The following is a 19,142-nucleotide window of genomic DNA, read 5'->3' as shown; positions in this document are numbered from 1 at the left end:
CTCTGAGTGAAGATTAAGGGGAGGTGATTGTGTAATAGGATATCATTGGACTAACAATCCAGAACCCCAGGCTAATGCTCTGGGAACATGAGTTTGAATACCATCAAGGCTGATGGTGAAATTTGAATTCAATAGATGTTAGCCTAAAGCAACCATGTAACCATTGTCAATTGTTGTAAAAACACATCTGGTTCACTAATGTCCTTAAGGAGAGGAAACCTGCCTTCCTTCCCGAGTCTGGCATACACGTGACTCCAGGTCCACAGCAAAATAGATGACATTTAACAGCCCTCTGATAATTAGGGATGCTCAATAAATGCTGGTTTTAACAATGTCATCCATATTCCATGACTTTTTAAAAAAGTACTTCAGCCTTATCTGTCGTTTTGAGATTTCCCCTTCATTGAGAATGGGTACTTGTGTGTAGCTGCCTACTCCAGTGATTTGCTCAATTGTGCACGTCTACTCACATTGTGGAAGGACTACAGAGAGAACTGATGTGATCCATTGATGTGGGATCACTTAGCTCTGTCTATCACAGGATCCCTACACTGGAATTACTCCTATGTTGTAGTTCCACTAGGTTGACTGCTCATTTTTAGGTGTCCCTAGTGCTTCTATTGGCATGCTGATTTGCGCTCTCCATTGGTGGGTAGAGGACAATACTGGAGCCAATTTTCACTTAGTCTTATATTTACTTACAGAGTGATAAATCACAAATATACACCTCCTAAGTGAATGAATCTGTAGTTTCTAAATTACATCGAAAGAACTGCGGATGCTGGAAATCAGAAACAAAACAGAAATTGCTCGAAAAGCTCAGCAGGTAGGGCAGCATCTGTGAAGAGAAATCAGAGGTAACCTTTTAGGTCTAGTGACCCTATTTCTGTTCTGAGGAATGATCACCGGACCCGAAATGTCAACTCTGATTTTTCTTTGTAAATGCTGCCAGACCTGCTGACCTTTTCCAGCAATTTTTGTTTTTGAATCTGTAGTTTCAGTCAGTGTCTCTTTATAAAATTTGTGCTTGAGTATCCTTCACCTGAATATAATTAAACACAATTGACATGTATCCATTATTTCAAATAGTTTGATTGCTGTGTTAAAATAAATTATTTACAAAAAAATGCATTAAGCTTTGTACATAAACAATACTATTAGAAGCCCTTGTATTTTCATCTAAGTGGGTTATTCATTAGGCTCACAGCTAATGTTTAGCTTTCAAAAGTGAGGTACAATTGAAACAATAAACCGAATGATCGTTCAGCAGTTGCACTTCTTTCAGACAAATTTGCTGCAGTTTCTGGGATATTTTTGTGAAGCTAACTGAGCATTTGTTATAAAATATTCCTTTAAAACTGATTTAAGTTCACAATACAAAACAGCTTGTACTCTTTTGTGTGACTGCTCTTTGCCTAGAGAGTTCAAGATTAAGTCCACCATGTATTATCCCGTTGTCAAGGATACAGCAGGCAACAAAGTAATTAAAGCATTTCCCTGAACTGTATATTGATCTGCCCAATGAAATCAAAGTACTTGCCCATCATTTTTGAAGTTCCAACCATGTAGTCAGTGAATATTTATGTACGGTTGTATTTTCTGTACATATTGAATAATTTTTGAATGTTTTTTTCTGCAAAACAATGAGTGAAAACTCCCTTGGAACAAAATATTATCAGGTTGGTGTATTTGTTCTGAGAGTTGTGAAGTGTGTAATAGTTCTAGCTGATACAGACTCACATTGACAAACAAGTAGCACTTTCACAGAGAGCTCTTTCTACAGAGATCTGAAATCGACAGAGCATTTACGTATGAAGGACACACCAGGACAATCCGTCTGTCTATCTTTATCTCCATGTACATTGCCAGCTCCCTTTATTTTCTGTCCCATATCTGTATGAGGAATTCCCAGCGATATGTGGTTATAACAAATTCTCTTGTACTAATACTCATGGATCTGTCGTTTGAGTCATGAGCTACAGTTTAAAGCCAAAGCCTCTATCACCTGACTTAAGGAGAACATCCAGGAATGTTGGTGCAGAACAGATGGTCAGTCCCAGAAAAAAGACACAGCTTTAAAATTTTGGTTTGGCAAGGTTTTGTAAAACTTGGAGAGTTCCTCTTATCAGCTGGACTTGCAGTATGATTTTGATATGTTAGTGATTGGAAGGTGAACACATAGCACTGTTCTTGTTATGGTTGAATAACTTAAGTAAAGAGGAGCCTTCCTTATAGACAACAGTGTTGTTCCAGCTGTTACATAAGGTAGAACCTCCTGTTTGCACTCTCTAGTGTGGCAATACTGGACAAGCAGGTTCTGTGTATCTCTGGAGTACTCTAATTGGCCTATTTTTTTCTGACAGGAAGTAGAAGAAGTGAACTCCATTGCGGCTTGACTCAATGAGCCTGCGGGGGCAGCACTACAGCAAGTGGCAAGAACGGGGTGTAATGACGAGGTTCTTTTTCCCAGCACCCAATAAATCTGAATGCCTCCGATATACATACGTGATTCCTGCTGAAGTGCGGTGCTAATGAGTTGCAAAATATGTCCACCATTTTAGGAAGCTCACTCTGTCTACCTGCCAGAAAGGACCTCGGAAAACGGGCAGATATTAAATTCAGTAAATATTCATGGCAAGGTATCTCCGAATCAGAGCTGCCCCTGCCTGCTACCTAAGTAATACCTGCTTCTCAGGCAGTAGAAAAGAGGAAAGTCTTGTTTCCGCTCTGAATAGTTGACAGCCTATATTTCTCCTTGAGAAGAACCAGAAAGCCTTGAATCATTTTTATCACATGATGAATACGAGTAATTTAAATAGCATTTTTATGTATGATTTACAGTAGTAGCTCGTAAACACAATAACAGGTGGGCAAAAAATCAATGCAGAAAGACGGCCGCTGACTTGCTATCACACTTATCCTACTGCCCAGGACAGGTTTCAGCCCCTAAGTTCCCAAAATAGAAACACTGATTCCCCTCGGTCTTGAACTTAGATAGAATAAAATTCATCGATATGTATTGCAGAAAAACATTGCTTTCTGCATCATTTAAATCTTAATGCCACTCAATTATACAAAATTACAGACCCAAGTCTTAACATCTTTTTCCTCCAAGATTAAAGTCCATTAGTTTCACTGGAAAGTTGGCTTGCGCTGCTGAGTAAACATGTTAAGTGAAGGAATGTAACACTATGTTCTGTCAACAGAAATGACAGCTGCTGACTGGCTCCAGCAAGCTGTTGCCACACTCAGAACAAAGGCAAAGTCAAGGTCAAAAATGGAACAAAGTGCTAGGGATGTATGTGCTGTAGAAACAAATGAGAATGATTGAAGATGTAGGTTCTTATTCCAGTTGATGGTGTAAATAATAGAGGAGAATTGAAGTATAAACAATTCATTCGTTATACAAGTTAGTTTCACTGCTATACACTTCAACTCCAAAGCCTTGCTGATCTTGATGCTAAGAAAGGCGGATGAGGTAAAAATAGCAGAGGGTCTATTCCCAACAATGTCAGGCGCAACCCCCTCCAATTGTCATGATGTAGACGGGGATGGCATGGCAGTCTGGAATTATTGATAGTTGGTAGGTTTTGATAATGGTCAGCCTTCCGGTACCTGACAGCTGACTTTCAATTTTGGAGAAAAGTGTTAACATTTAGGGTCCGGTGGCCTTTCCCCAGAACTTAGTCCCAAGGGAGGGGTGCTGGACCTGAAACGCTAATTCTGTTTTCTCCTTTGCAGATGCTGCCAGACCTGCTGAGCTTTTCCAGCAACTTTGTTTTTCCTGATTTACAGCACCCGCAGTTCTTTTGTCTTCTTTTCAATTTTGGACACCGTTATTCCCATTGATGTCCTCTTTTAAAGAATCACAGCTGAAACTAGGGATGCTGGTTCAAATCCTGCCGTGGCTGATAGTAGAATTTGAAGTCAATTAAAAAAAATTGGAATTGATGATCATGAAACCACTGTTGATTGTCAGAAAAACTCATGTGGTTCACTAATGTTCTTAAGGGAAGTGCCCTCTTCACTTGGACTGGCCTACATGTGGCTTAAGACAACCAATGTAGTTGACTGTAAACTGCCCTCTGAAATGGCCTCACAACTTTGGTATCTGTTGGAGGATGGATTGCAGGACATCCAACCCCCTTTGAGAACTAGTACCTGCAGCCATGGTATTAGCAGCCTAAACCAGCAAGGAGCAAGCTCTGTTTGCAATGCAGTAGGCAAGCATCGAATGATCTCAATGACCTTCCATTTGCAGCAATCAGATGTTGGTGGACATCTACTCATGCTGCAAAGGAAACTGAGACATCAGAAAGGTGCATCATTGCGGATCCAAAAGTATTGTCAAGGAGTTGGCCACCACATGAGGCTGTAAGTGATGGGCTAAGCATTCTGTTTAAAGCCCTGTATCAAGTTGCTGCTATTCTCCTCCATCCTCTTTGAAAGTGACAACATGCTCTCTGCTAGGCCTGTGAGTGCATGAAGCATGTCAGTGTACATTCCTATCTGTATTCTTCTCTACACTGCATTATCTGACCTATTCAGTGTCCTATATAGCCAATCCCATAGCCTGAACTATCACAATGTACTGCGGCCTGAATTAATGCACAATAATATTGTGGCCCAGATATTCCGAATAGCATTAGGACAGGATGAGCTCCACAAGGAGCTCACAATTGTGCTATCCTTTTTCCCTGTCCTGCTCCCACCCACACATGCTTAGCAGCTCACCACCACCTTGATACTACCCAGCAAGGCAAATGTGGTTCCAATAACTGAGCTGTTGGTTGTATCAGATTAAGCAATATTGCTTCTTCTTCAAGGTTTGCTCTTCCTCTCAGCCTCTGTTCCCACGTAGGCCAGCTGGCAGCCAATAATTCCCGTGCATCATCCCTTGCAAGGAGATGAAGATATGCAATTGTGCCTGTCACCCGCAGGTTCATTGCTACTGTGTCTGGATTTATGCCACCTTGCCCTGTAAGAGAGAGGGACAAGTAGCAGCGAGCAATGTATTCAAATGATCTGCCTGTCATTGCTGAACAGAAGGCAGTGTGCAGAAGCTGCATGCTGAGGAACTGAGATTGCAGATCGGGGTAAATGGGTGAAGTGGAACTTTTATATGTTAGTCATGAAGCCTGATGGCTAGAGATCTTTAATGTGTGAATGAAGATGTGTTGATGCATTGAATGGCATCTGAGGCTGGAGAAGCTGGTGGGGTATGGTATTTGAAAGATGCATTCACTGACCTTTATCGCTTATGTGAGGCTATTGAACTTCTTCCATCAGTGTATTTAGCACTTTCGGGCCAGACTGGTTTTAGTGATCTCTGTAGCTTTCTGCTTCTACTGGCTTTGCAGTATATTTTCGGGACAGCCTCTTGGCTCCCTGTCAAGTTATAAGGTCTCCGTCCTTATGTCAGCTTCCTGCACTATCATTGAATTTGAGATTCTAGGAGTTGTCTCTCTGGCCTTCTGCTCCGTTACTCCAGTTTCTTCCTATTATTTAAAGCTTTCAGAGCCACTTGAATGAGCAGCTGGAACCACAATACAGCTCCTTTTAAGATGTGCAGACTAACTTTAATTTATGTTCGAGTCTCATTAACCTAGTTCCATATCAAACATCAAACTAGTTAACAGTGCATTTAATGTTAGGCTACAAACGACACCAAACTTTGGATGCTGCCTATGTCACTTTGATTGGGCATGGGCTAACAGGACATCAGGAGCCTTGTACATGCTAATAGGTTTTGCATCTTTCAAACAAGTAGCCCCTGGGCTTATTACTTCTCAATGTACTTCATGACCCATCAGTATATCTAAGCAGAGATCCCACTGCCACTTATTTTTCAGGAATAAGCCTGAATTATCACAATGTACTGCAGCCTGAATTAATGCACAATAATATCATGGCCCAGATATTCCGAATACCATTAGCACAGATTTGACCAACAGGAATCCTCTTTAAAATTACCAACTTAACTTTCAGCGATTTTTCTGGCTGGCCCGTACCAAACACAGCCTTGGAAATCCAATCAGTGCAAGATGGTGTTCCAGATCTAGACAATAAATTATTTCTTATGACATTTGGTGCTAAATATCAGAAATTAAATATCTCCAAAACACGTTGCTAACAAAGGAAAAAAGGTGAGTGATGTAGAAGGTGGGTGGTTAAGATATCAGTGTATCAGGTGGATAGAGTTCCAGGTGGGTGAAGTGGTTATGATGCCAGGGAGGTAAAGTGGATAGACTGCCAGACAGGTGGATGTGTATTTATTTGGCTGGGAGGCGATAGTGTTTACTCTGAAGTTGTTGGATCTGTCCAGGCTGAAGTTAGGTTGGTGATGTTGGTCCCAGAAAAATTGAAAATTGAATTGGACCAGAGAGTGTGATGATGAATTGGGGCTCAGGTTAATAGTTAGCCAGGTATTAGTGTAGGTTTATAATCCTCTAATTTTTCCTGGATAACTATGAAAAATTAAGTGAGTGACACCCATCAGAAATCTCTGACTTTGATTGACTTTTTTGGAGAATTTAATGCCGGAAAATTTCCCATCTGAAAATTCAGTTTGCTGGGTAATTTCCACAGCAGTCGGCTGCATTGAGGTTCTGTATGGTGCATGCTTGCAATTCCAGTCTACACTGCTCCAATTACTCTCTGGCTATCGGAATATCTGGGTCTTTATCTCTAAATCAGCCTAATATTTTGTAGGTCAATTTTTCTACATTTGTAAGTGAGAGGTTTCAATATTGAGGACTGTAAAGGTTTTCCAAAACAGATAGAAAATGTTTCCTAAGTATTAGCAATGTGCTTTACTGGCCTTGGGGCCAGATTTATCAAAATGATAAGCTCAAAATATTCAATTATTAGGACAGCTGGGATAGACTAATTATATGCTGTTGAGTATAGAGGATTAGTGGATGATCTGATTAAGATGTTTAAGATTGTAGAGAATTTGATTGTGTTTACAAAAAAAACGTATTATCTCTGTTGGGAAAGCCAACTTAACATTATAGACCAAGCAGGGGTGATATCAGAAAGCACATTTTCATGCAGAGGAAAGAACAGTAACATTGCCTTACAATGATTATGATATTCTGAAGAAGGGGATGAAGGGTCTGGGCCCGAAACGTCAGCTTTCCTGCTCCCCTGATGCTGCTTGGCCTGCTGTGATCATCCAGCTCCACAGCGTGTTAATGTAGTTGTACTGCCTTTTTCTGAACCTGGATTCTTTGCACTTCTGAACTGAGCAATTTGTGCAGTTCAGTTCAGTTTTAATGTATACCCAAACGGTTGGTTTAGCCATGGGATCTCCTCACTCACTCATATTTGTCAATTTCCACAAGAAATACAATTTTGATAGAGTCAGCCCTAAACTCCTGCTGCTTGCATACTTCCAATATACAACACTTTTGCAATCTTAGTATCTATAGCCCCATGTAAGTATTTCCTAGCACATCCTAATACTCCATCCCAAATTCAAGTTCTCTCTTCAGCTTGACTTAATGAGGTCCCCACTGACTGATGTACAAGCTGGCATACAAAAAGCTCCATACACTGTAAACTTGCTGGTAGCAGTAGAATTGTAAAGAGGCCCCTTTCCTTGCCATCTGCTTTCTAACCTTGATGCTGGAATAGGGCCTATCAAAGCCATCATGCGAGAAAATGGCTGTCCTGAATAACCATTGTTGCTCATGTCTCATGCAAATACAAAACCTGGCCAATGACTGCCACTAATGAACCTGAAAGGTGCCCCATCTCCCTCAAATTACCCTGATATTGCAAAATATCTCAAAAATGTGAACAATAGGTTAAATAAGCCATTGCTTCCATGCAGTGGCTATGTGAGTGTAAAGGACATGTCCTCTACCAAATTATGAAATCATAAGGTTTCAAACTCCAAACCTCGGGCATAATCTCAAACTGTAAAATATGAATAGTCAAACCTCAACACAACAAAAAAAGTGAACTATAGCAGTATGTAGGAGTTAATTGTAACCTTGTAGAAGGGTGAACCAGCCCATTAAAAAGCTGGAAATGACATTATCTGTGTCAATGGTTTGTAACTTCCAGCAAAGTGGCAACAGGGTAAGTTGCTCCATTTGGACCTCCACTCTGCTTGCCAGTTCTCTTTCTCCCCAATTCTCTCTCCCTCTGTAGTAATTCTATTCCCCACCCCTTTTAACTACCTGCCTAAGCAGTTGAGAAGGAGCTGGGTTGTGATCGGGGAACCATGTGGTGGGAGCTGAACACGAGGGTTGTGTCCTGCAGTGATGGCAGTTTGATTGTGGGCTGGAGGGATGGCAGTGCATCATTTGAGTGGGCCAGTGAGAGCAAGCGAGTGAGGAATCGGCAGCAGGATCAAGGCAGTGAGGGAGCGGGGCAGGAGCAAGCTGGGAAAGTAGCTGAGAGTGGAACACTGGCAGCAGCGGAGCATGGCATGGAAAACCCGGAGCAGGACTCTGGTGGAGGCACCGCGAGGAGCTGGAAAGCCTGGAGCGGGATTCTAGCGGAGACATGACGAGGGGCTGGAAAGCCTGGAGCGGGACTCTGGCAGAGACATGATGAGGGGCTGGAAAGCCTGGAGCGGGACTTTGGTGGAGGCACGGCGAGGGGGCTGGAAAGCCTGGAGTGGGACTCTAGTGAAGGCATGGCGAGGGGCTGGAAAGCCTGGAGCGGGACTTTGGTGGAGGCATGGCGAGGGTCTGGAAAGCCTGGAGTGGAACTCTGGCAGAGGCATGGAGAGGGGCTGGAAAGCCCGGAACGGGACTGAGACTGTGGAAAGGAAAATTGCGCTCTCTTAAGTTATCTTTTCTTTCTTATCTTAGTCTAAGTTAATGTGAATGGTACCGTGTATGTACGGCGAAGGTACACACTTTTCACTATTTTTACACTGAATAAATGAGACAATAAATGGTTAAAAGAAGATTTACTTCTACTTGTCTGAAGAAACATATATTCATAAGTAGGGACCCATTCTTAGCAAATAAAAGGATTATGTTTAACCTTTGTGGCTTTCAAAAATTATCTGGAAGCTTGAGGACCGTATAACCTTGTTTTCTCTATGGCAATGCCTCAAGTCATTTAGAGTTGAGTCGTACCTTTATTCCTACAGTATCAATGCTGGCCTTATTTGAAATTTGGCATTCTTATGTTTGTTTTGATGAGTGCAGGATGAGATAAAAGGTCTCACTTTCTAGCAATACATCATTGTGTAACAGCATGATTTTTTTTTCTAAGCTAGCCAATTTTATGGCCTGTCAAAGAAAATATTGGGTAGCTTTATAATGTCCAGTCATTTGCCCAATAATAGACTTTTAGAAATACAATAAAAGGCTCCAAAATCTCAGCTTGAAAGAGCCTTTCAACCTATTTGATTTTATTCTTCCAGAGCACAAATCCTAAGCTTCTTTCATTGTATCATTCAACTGTTTCCTGAGCTTAACTATTCATTGCAATGATCCAATTCAGCTATTAAAACCACATGAGTAAATATTTTATGGTGCCTGTCTAAAATCTGTTCTTCGTGTTCACCAAATCTAGTCTGCAATTTTGTAATAAGCATTGTTTTTCTAAAATTTCTCTTACGAGAGTGCTGATTGGTTAACTAATCTGCTTGATAGATACATTACATTGGAGAATATACCCATTATTGCTCATTGACAGTCAACAGCCTGGCTTGGTTTAAATTTTCAGAAAGGCAGGTTGATTTTGTTTGGTCAGGGCTTCAGCCTGAGAAATGAATCGGTGAATGGCTGTCACCGATTTTGTTGAGTCAAAACAGATGCATGGACATCTTATTTCTGTCTGCAAATTATAGGGCCCTAAGTCTCAATATATTATTTCTCTTGAAATGCAATACCATACTAGCAATACATCTGTATTTGTAATCAATTCAATGCAGAGTGGAATGCCAAGGTAACTGAACTTGTGAATTAAGACATGCAATCTGCAAAATGTTATGCAACAAGTAGTAAGTAAGTTAATTCTTTTAAAATGCTTTAGTTCAATATAGTAAAACAGTTATGTACTGATTATACTTCTGCAATTGATTTGTTTTAGAAAGACTGGTTACACAAGAGCTCAATATAAAGGCATGCAGTGACAAAAGGAGATGCCTATGAAAGATTTGTCTTCAACAATTCCAAAGCAAATAGAAAAGCACAACATTCCATTTCACTTACTAACTGTACCTATAATTGAGTTCAGTATAGATAACAAAGGTATTTTTGTGTTGTGATGACATGACACCACTCCAGTTATTATTGACTAGTCAAATGCCATGTGATACTCACAGGATACTTTGATTTGACTAAACTAGGAAGTTAGTGGACAATAGGTGCACTAATTTCAGTTCATATCAATGTTTAAAATTGATTTTGGAACAGATACAGACTGGAAATTAAGGGGAGTCAGTACTTCTAAGTGATCTAAGCTGTGATATAACATGGTGGTTCAGTGGCCAGTTCTACTGCCTAATAGCACCAGGGACCTGGGTTCAATTCTAGCCTTGGGTGACCGTGTTTGCATGTTCTCCCATGTCTGTGTGGGATGCCTTTGGGTGCTTTGGTTTCCTCCCAAAATGTGCAGGTTAGATGAATTAGCCATGGTTAAAAATTTGGAGTTATGGGGATAGAGAGGGTGACTAGGTCTGAATTGAATGATGTTTGCAACGTTGATGTGGACTTGATGATGGTCTGAATGGTCTCTTTCTGCCCTTAGGGATTTTATGAAACTTCTATGATGCATCTATGCTAACAGTAGGTCAGGTTTACTTTTCTTCCAGTGATTTTGAGAGTTTCTCAGGTAGGTTTTAAGAAAAGCTGTACTTACCACCAGTAAAATGAGGTAAAGACCCTGCTTATATCTAGCCTTATTATACTGTTAACTGCATTGCTTTCCTGCTAATTTGATACGTAAACTCAATGGGACATAGGCACAGTCCATTTCCTGGATGCCTTATCAATTTCTGTTGCATAGGATCTTCTGCAAGGCTTTCTAGGGTAGACAAAACGCTCATAGGTTCTGCTCAAAGCTACCGTCCTGATACAGATTATAATTTAAATTATACTTAAATGACATAAATCCATGATCTTCTTCTTTAGAGTGCCTTACACAGTCTGTAAGCTAATTTAAATGTGAGTCAAATACCCAGTAATGTTTCAACTTATTCTTACCCACACAGCTAAGAGTAGATCATTGACATACCTGCCTGGCTGAGAGTAACTGCCTTCATCCAAACAGTCTTTCCATTGAGGTAATAGGTTAATTGTACCATCTGCTGTAAAGTGAGTGGCAGCTGTCAACAACAGAAGTACCAGCAGCTGTGATCATTACCGCAATACAAAACGTTTCTGCCTCCAACCCTCTTGATGTTCCCTCTGATAAAAATAACATGAGTCAATCTGAAGCAAATATGTTTCAGATAAGTCACTAATGTTCACCAGGTTAAACACTATCATTGCTTGTACCCTCAGTAACTGATAGAAAAATGTGAAAGTTGTAAGTCACCATATTACAGGATGAACAAAAATCCAAAGCACTCATTTGGCCCTGCATACAATTTCACAAGACCGTGAGATATAGGAGCATAATTAGGCCATTCAGCCCATCAGGTCTGCTCCATCATTCAATAACTGTTTACTTTGTTTCTGAATCCTATTCTGCTGCTTTCTGCTGTAACTTTTGATCCCTTACTCATCAAGAACCTATATATCTGTCTTGAGGACACTCAATGACTTGGCCCCTACAGCCTTGTTTGGCAATGCGTTTCACAGATTCACCACCCTCTGGCTGAAGAAATTTCTCCTCATGTCAGTTCTAAAGGGGTCATCCATTCACTGAGGTTGCGCCCTCAGATCCTAGTCTCTCCTACTGGTGGAAACATCTCCGCTTCCATGCTATCCATGCCTCACAGTACTCTTAAAGTTCCAATGATATCCTCCCTCATCCTTCTAAACCCAGTCGAGATCAGTACTCAGCCGCTACTCATATGACAAGCTCTTTATCCCCTTCATTCTTGTACACCTCCTCTGGACCCACTCCAAAGCAAACACATTCCTTCCTTAGATATAGAGCCAAAAGCTGCTCACAATATTCCAGAGCCTGAATCTTACAGAGCCTTAGCAGTACATCTTATATCGTAGTCCTCTTGAAATAGATGCCAACATTCAATTTGCCTTCCTAACTGCCATCTGAACCTACATATTGAAATTAAAAGAATCCTGAACTCGGACTTCCAAGTCCCTTTGTGCTTCAGCTTTCCGAAGCCTTACCCCTGTTCTTCCTATTGTTCTTCCTGTTGTCTCTGTTCTTCCTACCAAAGTTCAAGACCTCACACTTTCCCACATTGTATTTGTTTTCCACTCTCTTAGCCTGTCCAAGACCTTCTACAACCTCTCTGCTTCCTCAGTGCTACCTGTTCCTCCACATGTCTTTGTGTCATCTGTAAACTTAGCAATAACGCCATCAGTTTTCTCGTTGAATTCATTAACATATAACATGAATAGTTGTGGTCCCAATACAGACCCGATGCGGAACTCCACTAGTCACTGGCAGCCCTTCTGAGGAAGACTCTTTCATTCTATCTGCCCTCTGTCAGTCAGCCAATCCTCTTTCCATGCTAGTACCTTGCCACTCACGCAATGGGGCCCTCCCACCATGACAACTTCCAGAAAGATGGCAATGGAATAGGGCTTCTGAGCACTTGTCCTGTTCGTTTATTTTCTTTTTCTGTCATTTTGTTCTTTCCTTCTCCTTTATCTTACGTCTTCTTCAACAGCTCAGCTGTGGCAATGGGCACTGGCAGCAGTAAATGAGCCCAGCATGGACTTGAGTGAGCCAGGCGCTAACCCAAGGTTCCTGGCAGCCCCTGCATGGGCAGGGCGGTCCTGGCGCTGACTCATGGCTATTGTGGCCGAAGCGCATTTGAGTTGACAGTGAAGACTCATGGAGATGGTGGCAGAGGCGGATTTCGGCCCTGTTTTGAGACCCATGGAATCAGCAGTGGCTGCATCAGTGAGGTGGGCCCAAGACACACTCGTGGCAATGGCGGAGCCAAGTTTGTGTTGGTGCAGTGCCCGGTGACATCGGTGGTGTTCACTTCGGCAAGGTCCAGCGAGGACGTCGGTGGAGACAAAATGGTGCTGAAGAGTGGTCACTTTCATTCCAGTGGTGGCAGCACGGTGAAGGGGACATGTGCCCAGCAACAAGGCCCATAGCCCATGGCAGGGCACTCAACAAGAAGGACTGTAAAGTAGCACCATTTTCTTCATTTTTCTGCCTTTATATGCTATGATTTGATTTACTTTTCTGTGTTTTACGATGGTGCTGGAGAGTCGTGATATTATACAACACATGCCAATGTATTTTGTAATAAATCAAGTCAAATCAAATCAAATCGTTGGCTCATCTTATTGAGCAGACTCCTGTGCGGAACCTTATCAGAGGCCTTCTGGAAATCCAAAGAGATCACATCTGTCAGCTCTCCTTTGTCTAACTTGCTCATTACCTTCTCAAAGAATTCTAACAGATTTGTCAGACCTACCCTTGACAAAGCCATGCTGACTCAGCCCGATTTTGTGATGCACTTCCAACTCCTCTGCAATCTCATCCTTAAGAATAAACTCTAAAATCTTACCAATAACCAAAGTCAGGCTAACTGGGCCATAGTTTCCTATTTTCTGCCTCCCTGCCTTCTCAAACAGGGTTGTTACAGTTGCTACTTTCCAGTCCTCTGTGAACCTCACTGACTCCGGTAATTCCTGAAAGATCACCACCAATGCCTTCACAATCTCCTTGGCTCTCTCTTTCAGAACTCTAGGCCTAAGTGATGCATTCAACTTCAGACCTTTCAGCTTCCCCAGCACTGTCTCCCTAGCTATGACATACATGAAGTGCAAAACATTCAACTCCATCAATGACAAGATCAACCACAATTATTACCAAGCGTACAAGAAATAGTTGAGAGTTTTCCTGATGCACGGACAGATCAGAGATTACATTGCACCATCAAATTATTACTATCTCCTGCAATTTTTTATCAAGTGGAGAAATCTACATGAGAAGATGAGGAAGGGTGTTTATCCAGAAACATAGGCACTGATAAGGAACTAAGGATACATCCCTGTTACAACACTGGGGTACAGAGTTCCAAAGATTCACAGCCTTCAGAGAGAAGTTCACTCATCTCAATCCAAACTGACAATCTCTCAAAAGCCATTGGAAGGGAGCTTAAAGTGCTCACCTTTGTCATTGCTAAAGTGACAATATTTTCAGTTGAAAAATTGGTTTGATCAGGAATGTGATTGTGGGAGCACTGTAAGGCTGTGAGATAACAAAGTGTAGAGTTGGATGAACACAACAGGCCAAGCAGCATCTTAGGAGCACAAAAGCTGACATTTCAGGCCTGGACCATTCATCAGAAAAGGAGGATGGGGAGAGGGTTCTGAAATAAATAGGGAGGGGGGGAGGCAGGGTGAAGGTGGATAGAGGAGATGATAGGTGGAGAGGAGACAGAGAAGTTAATTTGTATAAGAGTTGCTTCTTTAACTTGTGAGTGTTTTAATAAAAAAATTGTCTCATACAGTTACAGTGCCAGGGTAAACAGATTTTATGAACAAATCAACTGGTTGAGGTGTCTGTATAGAATATTCCACAGAGCACTTCAAATAAATCTTCTGCTCACAGATCCGATTATTCCAAATCATCATCTCCCTTCAAAGAAGTGATGCTCCAAGCTAATTTCTCCATAAATTTCAACCTTCTCTCTTTAGTTCTTTGGTAGCAGTGAGGGTGATATTGATGGAGTGCAGTATGAGGATGGGGGGGATATTGACAGACTGCAGTATGAGGATGGATGGTGGTGTTGATGGAGTGCAGTATGAGGACGGGAGGGGATATTGACGGACTGCAGTATGAGGATGCGTGGTGGTGTTGATGGAGTGCAGTATGAGGATGGGGGGGATATTGACAGACTGCAGTATGAGGATGCGTGGTGGTGTTGATGGAGTGCAGTATGAGGATGGGGGGGATATTGACAGACTGCAGTATGAGGATGCGTGGTGGTGTTGATGGAGTGCAGTATGAGGATGGGAGGGATATTGACGGACTGCAGTATGAGGATGGGGGGGATATTGACAGACTGCAGTATGAGGATGGGAGGGATATTGACAGACTGCAGTATGAGGATGGGGGGGATATTGACAGACTGCAGTATGAGGATGGGAGGGATATTGACAGACTGCAGTATGAGGATGGGGGGATATTGACAGACTGCAGTATGAGGATGGGGGGGATATTGACGGACTGCAGTATGAGGATGGGTGGTGATGTTGACAGACTGCAGTATGAGGATGGATGGTGGTGTTGATGGAGTGCAGTATGAGGATGGGAGGGGATATTGACGGACTGCAGTATGAGGATGGGGGGGATATTGACAGACTGCAGTATGAGGATGGGGGGGATATTGGCGGACTGCAGTATGAGGATGGGGGGGATATTGACAGACTGCAGCATGAGGATGGGGGGGATATTGGCGGACTGCAGTATGAGGATGGGGGGGATATTGACGGACTGCAGTATGAGGATGCGTGGTGGTGTTGATGGAGTGCAGTATGAGGATGGGAGAATGGAGGGATATGATGGAGTGCAGTATGAGTATGATGGAATGCCCTGTTGAATATTCTATACAGACACTTCAACCAGTTTATTATTCAAAAAATCTGTTTACCATGGCACTGTAACTGTATGAGACCACAAGTTAAAGAAACAACGCTTACACAAATTAACAGTCTGTGTCCTCTCCCCCATCTTCTCCTCTATCCATCTTCGATCCGCTTCCCCCTCTCTCCCTATTTATTTCAGAACCCTCTACCTATCCCCCTCTCTGATGAATGGTCAAGACCCAAAACGCCAGCTTTTGTGCTCCTAAGATGCTGCTTGGCCTGCTGTGTTCATCCAGCTTCACACTTTGGTATCTTGAACTTTCCAGCATCTGCAGTTCCCATTGTATCTCATTAGCACTGTAAGGCTGTACTCAGTTTCAGTCAAAGCACATCAACTGAAAATGTTTGGGAAATGCACTCAGCTTAAATGCTTTATACGGGTAAATACTGGCTAACTACCTTGTAGACTTCTTGAAATTGGCAAAATTCTTCCTTTCTGATAGTTTGATGCTGTAATGATGCTTGCTACCATTTCCTTGCAGCAATGGCATCCAGTAGCAGGATCAGCTTCCTTTATCCACATACTCCGATGCTGCATTGTTGACCAGTGAGGTTATTATCTTACCAGAAATACTGCTTTGTTATAATAAATGTGAAGGCTTTGCCCTTCCTCATACTTTCAGGTCGCCGTGTCATTAGCATAAAAACTGTTGCAACTCAATTTACAGTGAAATCGGGAGAAATGAATAATTAAGAGGATCAAATGGTGACACAATAAGATGTCAACTTTTAGAACTTTTAGTGAAACAAACAAAATAATTGGAATACTGATAAAACACTGTTTCAAGAGGCAATTTATAATTTAAACTCCAAGAACGATCCCCCAGTTAACTTTCATAATAATTGAAACCCCTTCTCTGTCACCGTTATACTTCATTCTGGCCCTTAAGCAGACATTTTCTTCTCCATGAATCAGATCAAAGCTGTTCTCATTTCTCAATGACTTGCTTTGTATTCCTGATACAAGCTCAAATTCTTTTCCTTGATCAATGCTTCACAGGGAGGGACTAATTGGTGAGCCTTCCTCTAGTCAACACTGGGAGAATCTTCCATCTTCACTTGCACCCTCACAAATCCAGTGTCTTCAATTCAGGGACCAACTTCTACCAGTACAACTGTCTGTTTTAGTCTCTGTCACATAGATTTTTGCAGACTGACTTTAAATGAGGTTCTGTCATGATTTAGGAAAACCTGTAACCTGATCTTGCGTTGCTTTGTATGGATGTTACCCCCTCAATGCTCATCTCTATGACTATATGGATCTTAAAGAGGCCATTTATCAAGGTGGACGTATTCATTAGGTATCTCCAGAGCTTCAATTCATGGGATGAAAGAAAGGGATTAACCATAATCATTAATAAATTTGGTATTCCTAACACCTTCTTGTGAAACTTGGAGATGAACAGTCTATCTCATCACTATAGCTTCTATAGTCATTGTTTACAGATTTGAATGCCTTACATCTTCTTCACTGTAAAATAACCTGGGCTTCCCATTAAATGCTTAGCCACCCAGCTTCTTGTCAGCACAGTACAAAACAGGTCACATGATAACACAGTGTGAAGCTGGATGAACACAGCAGGCCAAGCAGCATCTCAGGAACACAAAAGCATGATAGCCTCCATTTATCTATTTTACTACGATTGTGTTCCAACATGTAACTCTTATAATCTTAATTGCTGACAATATTTAGCAGCGTATTGCAGGATTCCCCAGTCTGACTAATGTTGTTCAAGTCAGTTTGAAAGACTAAGTCACGTGGAAGATCAAAATGGAAGTGTTCAGCTGTGCATAGAACCACCCTTTTGACTGAGGATCTTGAACGAAGTTGGTAGATTGAATGTCATTCCTGAAGTCAGAAATGAGGTCAGGAGTGTGGCTTATCTGTGAAATCAGCACAGCTTGGCTATAAAGCTGTCAGCTCCATTTTAGTTCACTGTAGGTGAAAGCATCCTTGAAACTGTTCATGTTTGTTGAACAAAGATAAAGACAATGGGCAATCACATTGACAACTCAGATTTATGTTTACAATTTTAAAGTAAAATATTAAAATTCCAACAAAGAGTTTTTCAATGTATCACCCTCTGTAAGGTGTGCTGAGTGGGCTTAAACAAAAGAGCAATGTAAATGGAAAGCTTGCCATGTAGATCTGGCCTTTGTCTCACTTGTACAGTATCATTATCTCAAAACTCATATCATTTAACACATTAAAGTCAATCTGGTCATGTTCACCCAGAGAGTTCAATTACTTGATGACAATCACACGTTCTCACTTTCGTGAGCTTTATATCAGGAATAAAATAAGAATACACCTGGAATACAATCCAGTGAATAATCTACAACTTGTGGTAAAAAAATTCACACGAGTTTGTGAATGAAAAGATCAAACTACCACATGGAAGTACTGAGAAATAGAAACTTTGACTAATCTGTTAGACTTTGTGACACACAATGGGTTGGAATAAAAAAACCAGAGATAGAGGTGGAAAAGGTGGATCAAGGATCAGGCAGTGATGATATTTATCAGAACTCACCAAGTTGTATATTGACCCTCAAGCATGGCCTAAATTGGGAACAAAAACAAAATTGCTGGAAAAGGCCTAAATTGATTTTTCTCCGTAGTTTCATCTTATTTGAATTTCGAGTTTGTTACGTATTAATTATTTTGTCATGTTTGATACTTTGTTTATTTTTGGAAGGGTTTGGCTTTAAGGCTTATGATTCTAATGAATGAAATTCTATACCTGAGAATTCCAACTATGATTTCTCCCTTTTGTGTTATTTGGAGGTAGAGAGGTGAAAAGAAGAATGTAATCCAAGTCTGATCGTACTAGATATGGACTGCTCTTACTATTTAGACCTATTACCATCGAAAGTTTCATTTTACCACAAACTTAGTGTGGAGTTGCGTCACCTGCGTAGGTTTTATGTGAACGTGAATCAAGGGGGCTTTTCTTCCATACTCCCAAAGGACAGTTTCTGCTTCGCAACTGGAATAATGATGGTCTTAACTGAAGGCAATCTTGTTCGAAGAGGAAGATAAGCAGGAGAGATGGCTGTAGCACTTCTTTGTACCATTAAGACAGGTAGTTGCAGAGTGAAGATACAATGAGTTCCATTAGGTCAATGCAATTATTACATACGACACTGTACATCTTAAATCTTCAGCTCCCTGAACAGGTGGAAACTATTTGCTCACATTGTTCCAGCAGGACTTTTGTGATTAGAGTACTGACTAGCAACCAAAAGATACACTGAAATACTGCTGTAGACAGCAAAACCTATCTATTCTGGTTTTAATTTTCATTAATTTTGTCAGTGACAAATATATAACAAAAGCCCACACTGACTGTAGTCAAAAGTGTGGTTGATAGTACAATTATATGCAGATAACATATTTTCTTTTGAAATTTGAAT

This window comes from Stegostoma tigrinum, chromosome 18 (genome assembly GCF_030684315.1).
Source record: "Stegostoma tigrinum isolate sSteTig4 chromosome 18, sSteTig4.hap1, whole genome shotgun sequence".
In the NCBI taxonomy this organism is placed as follows: Eukaryota; Metazoa; Chordata; class Chondrichthyes; order Orectolobiformes; family Stegostomatidae; genus Stegostoma; species Stegostoma tigrinum.
Note: the sequence above shows the minus strand (reverse complement) of the source record.